The following is an 8,088-nucleotide window of genomic DNA, read 5'->3' as shown; positions in this document are numbered from 1 at the left end:
CACCTGGGTAGCTCAGTCAGTTAAGTGACCGACTCGATTTTGGCTCAGGTCATGATCTCAGGGTCATGAAATCGAGCCCCAAGTCAGGCTCCACACTCAGCAGGGAGTCTGCTTGAGATTCTCTCTCTCCTTCTGCACCTCCCCCCCACATTCATGCTTTCTCTCTTTCTCAAATAAATAGATAAACCTTAAACACACACACACACACACACACACACACACACACACACACACACATTGCAAAGCAAGGAAGAATAAATGGGATAGGTTAACATATTTAACATAGGGTACCAATGGGGCGAAAGGCCCACAGTATCTGAATTCTGAACACATTTGCATATTCTCTCTCTCTCTGCCACATCATTCTTCCCAGTGATGGTGTGTTCACAAGGATGAGAAGTGAGGTATGAGCAATGTACCCAACAGATGTAAGTTACCTGCAATCATGAAACACACTTGATCTATTGGAGACACACCAGCAAGCACCCCTGGTCAATATCTATAGTTTTCCAAAAAGCCAGATAAATAGCCATGATTGCTTCTTGGGCAGAAACCCTGGTATCAGGATGAGTGTCAACAATAGGAGCCAATTTAAGACCTCATAGATCAGATATCACTATTCATGTACTTGGAAGCAACCATGGTGTTAATGTAATTTCCTTACATAACATCTTTTTTTTTCCCTACACAATATCTTTTTACAAAATCTTGTTCTTAATGCATATAGCAGAAATATTTGGTGCCTCTTGGTTTGTCCATCCCTTCCTGTCTATGTTGGCACATGTATTCCTCTACTTAGCTTATCTATGTCTCATGTGACTCATAAGCTACTTGCTTCTTTATTTAGTTTCATCTCCTTTCCCTATTTGCTTCTCTTATTTTCCATCGTAGAAGTGAATAATCTTAAATAATACAGCAAACACACATTACAAGAGATTATCATAGAATTAAGAGATTTTGAAAAAAAATATTGGTTTTAGAAATGATGATGGAACCTATTATACAAAATTCATTTAGCTTATCTATCTTTGGAAATAGCCAAGGGAAAAAATTTTCATTGGTGGTTTGTTTATCTATGGATTTTACCTCTAAAAAGAGAGGGCTTTCAGGAAAGCAGACATTGCAGAATTAAATTCTAAGTGGGTTTGTGAAAATGAAAATTGGAGATGGCTAATTCAATTAATTTCTATTCATGCCATCGGTGAGACAGAAACTCCGAGCATCATATCAGATGCAAGAAATCAAGTGAAGAAGGACTCAGGGAACCGAATGGCTTTCCCAGAATTCAGTGTCGAGAACCACAATAATAGTCTTGGTTGAGTTGTGTCGACAAGCTCAACAGCCCCGAGACCTCTGGTTCATTTATGAGGTCTGTACCTGCCATAGAACACATTCCACAAGGGGGAGCCGATTTGCCTAAATGAGTGAGTTATTTCACTTCATAAATCACTCTGCTGGTAATTCACCTGTTTTTGTTGAAACTCAGAGCTCTTTCAGCCACCTCTGACAATTCTGAATTGAATTAAAAAAACAGGCTCCTTTGGAGTGAAAGGAAATAGTAAGAGTGCAAAGCAGCTACAAATACATTTTACTGTTACAGAATCTTATCAATGGGTCCCCAGGACAAGATTCAACTGGGCAGTTTATTGAAAATGCACATTTCTGGCCTCACTCCAGACCTAACCTATTGAATTAAAAATCTCGAGAGCTGGAGCAAGGAATCTGCATTTTTAACAAGCTGCACAAGAATTTCTTCTCATATTGAATTTTGATCAATAGAACTAGGGGACTGTTTTAACGACACTCATAAGGACAGAGTAATCTTGTTTGGATTTATGTAGAAGTTAAAGTTCTTTCTTGTAAGTTTGCCACTTTGCAGTTAAAAACACAAACGAGTGCAGCTGAATTGCAATGAATCTTTTTTCCACCCTATTAATAAAGATAAAAGACTGTGAACCAATTTTTAAAAACCTCATCCTGTGACATCTGCAGAATATTTGGAATACTTGGATGTATTTGGACTTCGATAACCCTTTTCAGTTGAGTTTGAATGGCAGAAGAAGTTGGAACCTAATTTCCTTTAGAGTGGGATTTACTCCTCTGAACTCCAAGCCTAATGATTTTTAGAAGACCTGAGATTTTTTCCAAATTGAGATTGGATTTCCGTAAATGCCAAGCTCACCCTTATATACCTTGCTATCTCTCCAGCTCCCGTTTGTCTCATTCATACCTGACTCTTCACCAAACCACCAATCTATTTGTGGGAATCCTCAACTGAAAAGTGGGAATACTTACAGGGCATACCAACCGCTTCTTTACAAAGAGGCACAAGAGCCATTGAAATACCCCCTCGATTTGGAGTCTTGAATTTCCTTCTTATGCTGTAGCCACCCCTCATCAATGTCCAGGCAATTGCCTGAAAGGTGTTTTTTTAGAGAAAGTGATAGGTAAGAACCAATAACCTTTCACTTACCCATTTGTCTCAAGGGGTCCTATGGAGTCCAGCAATTCATTCATGCATGTAATACCTATTCCAGTGGCTCCCCAGGCATTGAAATTAGATCTGCTCTCAGGGCAGGGTTTTCCAAACTATCTGGCACTTAAGTCACTTTTTAAAACACAGATTTTAGATCTATTCTTAGATAATCTGATTTAGGCTGTCTGGAAGGAGAGGGTGCTGGCATCAGAATTTTAAATGAGAATCCCCATGGGAGCCCCAAGACTGGGTCAGGTTGGGAGTGCTGCCTGCAGGGCCACGTTGCTATCCTTTGTTAATCACAGCACTGATTTCCACTGTAAAAATATCCTACTGTTTTCTTCTCCTGATACAAACTGGTTTTAATGGGATTGGGCAGCCAGGGGCCTGACTTTTATTTCACTCTGACCCCCACTTGGATGACCTCCTTCTTGTGTATTTTCTCAGCTGTGAAAATGAGGATAAGGTGGCTCCATACAAGGGTGTGGAGAGGTTGAGCTGAGAGCAGGTGTTTAATAATAAAAGTGTTCATAGTGCAACAAGTGCTTTTTGAATATTCATTGGTAGTTTCTCAGAGAGTATGTTCAGAAGGAGAACTTGCTTCTGCTTCGATTTGGCCAGCCATTCTTGTCTGTGGATGCTCCTAGAATTCCAAAAGTAAGCTACCTGAAGTGAAGTTAGGATGAGTTGAGTGAGTCCCACCCACTGTGGTCACTGTCACCCTCACTACATCAGCTCATTGCTTGAGATGAATAATGGCCTGTAGGTAAACTACATGCCGGACTCGGTGTTGAACTTTTCTCTGTTCTCGATGTTAGATGACCTTGGTGAAACTATTTGGGGAACCACACTTGTCTTCGGCAGTTCACATCTCAGGCTCATTTGGCAGGTGGCAGCTCTGGGCACTGTTCCCACCACCACTCATTCTGGAGCTTGGTCTCAGAGACTCCACATTGCCTGCTGGGCATTGCAAAGGACACACTGACCTTTTCTGAGCTGGTGGAGGGTGGCAACAGAAATCGCACTTGAGCCTCGACAGACCTGGGCTCCAGCGGCACTTCTGTGATCTTGTGTGTGTGGCAGGGAAGTCTCCAAACCTCAGAGAGCACAGATCACCTGTGAATAAGGGGGAGCAGAGCCTCCTTCACAAGGTTCTGAAGATTGAGTAATACAAGGTATGCAAAGCACCTGGAAGACTGCTTAGGTAGTGGGGAAAAAAAAATACAATTTAGTTGCTTTTACCATCACCAAGTTTATCAATCCTTAGATGCACATGATTTTTTCCCCACATTTTTAACCTCCTCAGAAATGAGGATTTGCTTACAGCTACTGGCATGTCACAATTTAACTGGCAGTGCTTTTTTCTTAACTGCACATTAAAAAGTGGCATGTTCTACAATTGATGTTGCTTTAGGTTGGATGGAAAATGGCAGCAGCCATCACTGTAATCATAGTCCTTGGATTATGTCCCATGGGACCATGTGTATTCTCTGATGAAACCATTTAGCGATGTGTAGGTCATTTATTTTATTTTATATATTTTTAAAGATTTTATTTATTTACTCATGAGAGACACAGAGTGAGAGGCAGAGACATAGGCAGAGGGAGAAGCAGGACTCGATCCCAGGACCCTGGGGTTATGACCTGAGCCAAAGGCAGATGCTCAACCACTGAGCCACCCAGGTGTCCCTGTGTAGATCATTTTAAAAAACTTATTGGCCAATGAACTTTGTCTGTCTCTCATCTATTAAGTGAATCTGCAAAATGACCCAGGATCCCTATCTGTAGTGCCTGCTTAAAGGGAATACTATCCACACACTGAAGTGCTGAAGTTTCTCTCCCAAAGAAGGACACTGTTCTCTGCCTGCAGGGACCTGGCTCAAAAGTCTTTCTTAAGGGGGGCACCTGGGTGGCTCAGTCGGTTAAGCATCTGCCTTTGGCTCAGGTCATGTCCGAGGGTCCTGGGATCAAGTCCCACAACAGGCTCCCTGCTCAGCGGGGAGTCTGCTTCTCCTTCTCCTCTCTCAGGCTCTCTTTTGCTATCTCTCTCTCTCTCAAATAAATAAAATCTTTAAAAAAAAAAAGAGTTTCTTGGGACTCAAGGCTGTAGCATGACACCTGATCCCTTGTCATTCCCTACAGCAAGAGGCCAATAAATGAGTAAATAAGACAGGGTTGTTATGGACCCCTGTGGCAAAAGAGGAAATAGGTAATGGGTTGTGGCAAGGCTGATCACCATGCGGGGCTGCTGTTGTGCTCACCTGGAAAATCTAAGCGCCCTGAGGCATGTGCACTGCAGGTGTCAGTCCTGTCTAGTATCTGCTCTTCCTGGAGTTAACTATGTTAACATTCTTGGTCCTGCAGCTAGAAGAGTCTGCCTTTATTAAGCACTTTCTTATGTCATCCCCTCCTACATCAATCTCATGAAGCACCTAAGGGATCTCACCTAACTCTTCCAATAGCAGAATAACACAGGGATGTAGTGTAATGAGCATTCTATGAAGCAACTTTAGGGATCTGGATTCAAATCCCAACCTTCCCACTAACTAGCTGTGTAGCTTTGGAGAAATTACTCAAGCTCTCTAGGTTTCAGATTCCTACCTTTAAAACAAAGTAAAAATAATACTTGCCTCTGAGAATTGATAGGAGGATTAAACATCATTATCCCTGCAGGCTTCTAAGCACCATGCGGGTACCTCATCAACATTTAATGTTTTCCCCAAAGTGGCTACTGCTGTTTCCCCAACACGCTGAATGCTGCTCGGCACATAGTAGGCGCTTAATATAAGTCAATCTCTTAGGATGAAAGAAGACAGAGAGAAAGAACTAAGGGAGGCAGTACAACAGTCAACCAATAAGAATGAGGGATCGCTTAAGCAGTAAGCCTGTGCTTGGAACTGTGGGGGCCCAGGTGAACAACAGTAATGATCCTATGTAGGTAGTATTTTACAGCTTACAAAGCACACTCATATGTTTTCATTTAAGCCTCCCAACAGGGACACCTGGGTGGCTCAGTGGTTGAGCATCTGCCTTTGGCTCAGGGCGTGATCCTGGGGTCCTGGGATTGAGTCCCATGTAGGGCTCCCCATAGAGAGCCTGCTTCTCCCTCTGCCTATGTCTCTGCCTCTCTCAATGTGTCTCTCATGAATAAATAAATAAAATCTTAAAAAAAGATCTTTTAAAAAATCTTTTAAAAATCTAAAAAAAAAAAAATCTCCCAACAAACCCAAGACAGAAAGAGTATTCTTATTAGTATCACCCATGGAGTCTGAGGTGCCTAGCAGTGAAGGGGTGTAAGAGCATCTAAGCACCCCCACAAATTGAGGGAAATGATTATTAGAGCAGATCTTGCGGGGTTAGTCATGGGAGGCCTCATTAAACTTCTGGAGAGCATGTTCATTAGGGTGGTGGAAACAGACGCCAGATCTCCAGGACTGAGAAAGTATGGATGAAAAAGAAATAAGAGACCATCTCTTGGCAGTAAAGCACAGAAGAGAAATGGGATGCAGGATCAAGTAATACCTTATTCAAAATAAGAGTGAATTGTGTATGGTTATGACCTTTTCAGGCTGATTTCTGATGACCCAAATTCAGAAAGGGATAAATTGTGGCAGCTGAAGGATCACTACGAGAACGGATCCTCCGCAGAAAAATTTTCAGTAGACAGGAAAAAACAATCCAAGTCATCAATATACACAGGAAGATCTACCAGTCTCCCTTGTAATAAAATAAACGCTAGTTAGCAAGAATGAGGTGCAATTTTTTTTTCACTGAGACGGACCTAGATGAAGCTGTTTGAGAGGATGAAGAGATGAGGTTGTGGGAATGAAGGGACTATCTCACACTGCTGTTGGGGATGGAAGCTGGTGTAATTTTTTAGGGAATATTTTTTGAGACGTCTACCAAAATTAAAATGCACACACCCTCTTCCTTTTTTAAGCTTTTAAATTCAAGTTAGTTAACATACATGGTATGTACATACTTTCACCCAGCAATTTCACTTAGAAATTACCCTGTAGACATACTTGTTTATATGTACAAAGATGTTCATTGGAGCAGTATTGTGTGTGTGTGTGTGTGTGTGTGTGTGTGAGTGAGAGAGAGAGAGAGAGAGAGAGAGAGAAGACATCACCTAAATTTCTATAAGTAGGGGAATAATTATGTAGATCATTGATGCCTGGTACATCCATCCAATAATTGCTGGAATGAAGAGGACTCTCCATCTTGTAACATGGAGTAGAGTTCATTGTGTAATGAAAAGAGAAAAAGAAGGGGCAAACATTCTATAAAATCATGCTGCAAGATGTAGCAAAAATGGCTGGGAGACAAGAAATAGTTGAAAGTGATTATTTGGGTGAAGTGAGGAGAAAAAGGAGTGATTTTACCTTTCATATTATTTTCCTCTCTGCTATGTATGAATTTGTTTTAAACTATGAAGCATGCATTATATTTAAAATAAAATACTGACTTGAAAAATGCCCCACAGGATCCCTCTGGGTCTCCTAGTACACTAAAAAAAATTCCATTTATAAAAATTTGATTTATTCACTCTTTTCTGGAACACATCTACTGCATTCAGGTACACCAATACAGTTAAATGACCCATTGACAATGGCTTTCAATAAGGACTTTCTTCTCCACTGGCCATTTCCTTTGCTTGGAGACTAACAAACCGCCAGGGAGTTTGAGTCTCCCAACTGAAGTGATTAGAAACTTTTTAACACTCACAGTACAGGGATGCGTGGGTGACTCAGTCGGTTAAGTGTGTGCCTTTGGCTCAGGTCATGATCCCGTGGTCCTGGGATAGAGTTCTGCATCCGGGCTCCCAGCTCAGCAGGGAGTCTTCTTCTCCCTCTCCCTCTGCCCCTCCCTACTGCTTATGTGCTCTCTCTCAAATAAATAATGAAAATCTTAACAAACAAACATTCACAGTGCAATTAGTTTCATCTGAAATGAGTCTATAATTACAAAAGATTGAGGGCTCTATCCCATTTTGGCTTAGCAGATGGAATTTCCTAAACCTTATTGATCATAATAACACCTGTGGTGCTTTTTTTAAAAAGAGCCTTTTTAAAAAAAGATTTTATTTATTTATTTATGAGAGACACAGAGAGAGAGGCAGAGACACAGGCAGAGGGAGAAGCAGGCCCCATGCAGGGAGCCTGATGTGGGACTCTATCCCGGGTCTTCAGGATCACACCCTGGGCCAAAGGCAGGCGCTAAACCGCTGAGCCACCCAGGCATCCCAAAGCTAGAGTCTTCTATCATTTCTCCCGCACTCTGACCTACTAAGTCAAGGTTGATGTCTTGAATCCTTTTTTTTTTTTTTTTTTAATTCTTACAAGCCAGGTTAGGGATCTCCTATCTTGCATTGTGTCTCTTTTCTTTCTTAGAAATTTCTATGTGATGGTGCAAGTTATCCTCTCTAGAACGGGTGTTTCTATTTATTGGCTCAGTAACTGGGAACATGTTTACAGTTGCCAGAAGTTTATTGACATGCAGAAGGAATGCACAAGTGAGGACTGTTCCTTACGCTCCTTCAGTAGAGAGTTTTAGTCACAGAGAACACCGTGTCTTCGAAGATCGCAGCTGTGACATCTGTTGAGCTAAGA

The sequence above is a fragment of the Vulpes lagopus genome, chromosome 7 (assembly GCF_018345385.1).
Source record: "Vulpes lagopus strain Blue_001 chromosome 7, ASM1834538v1, whole genome shotgun sequence".
In the NCBI taxonomy this organism is placed as follows: Eukaryota; Metazoa; Chordata; class Mammalia; order Carnivora; family Canidae; genus Vulpes; species Vulpes lagopus.
The sequence above is the reverse complement of the archived record's forward strand: the minus strand, read 5'-3'. Positions refer to the sequence as shown.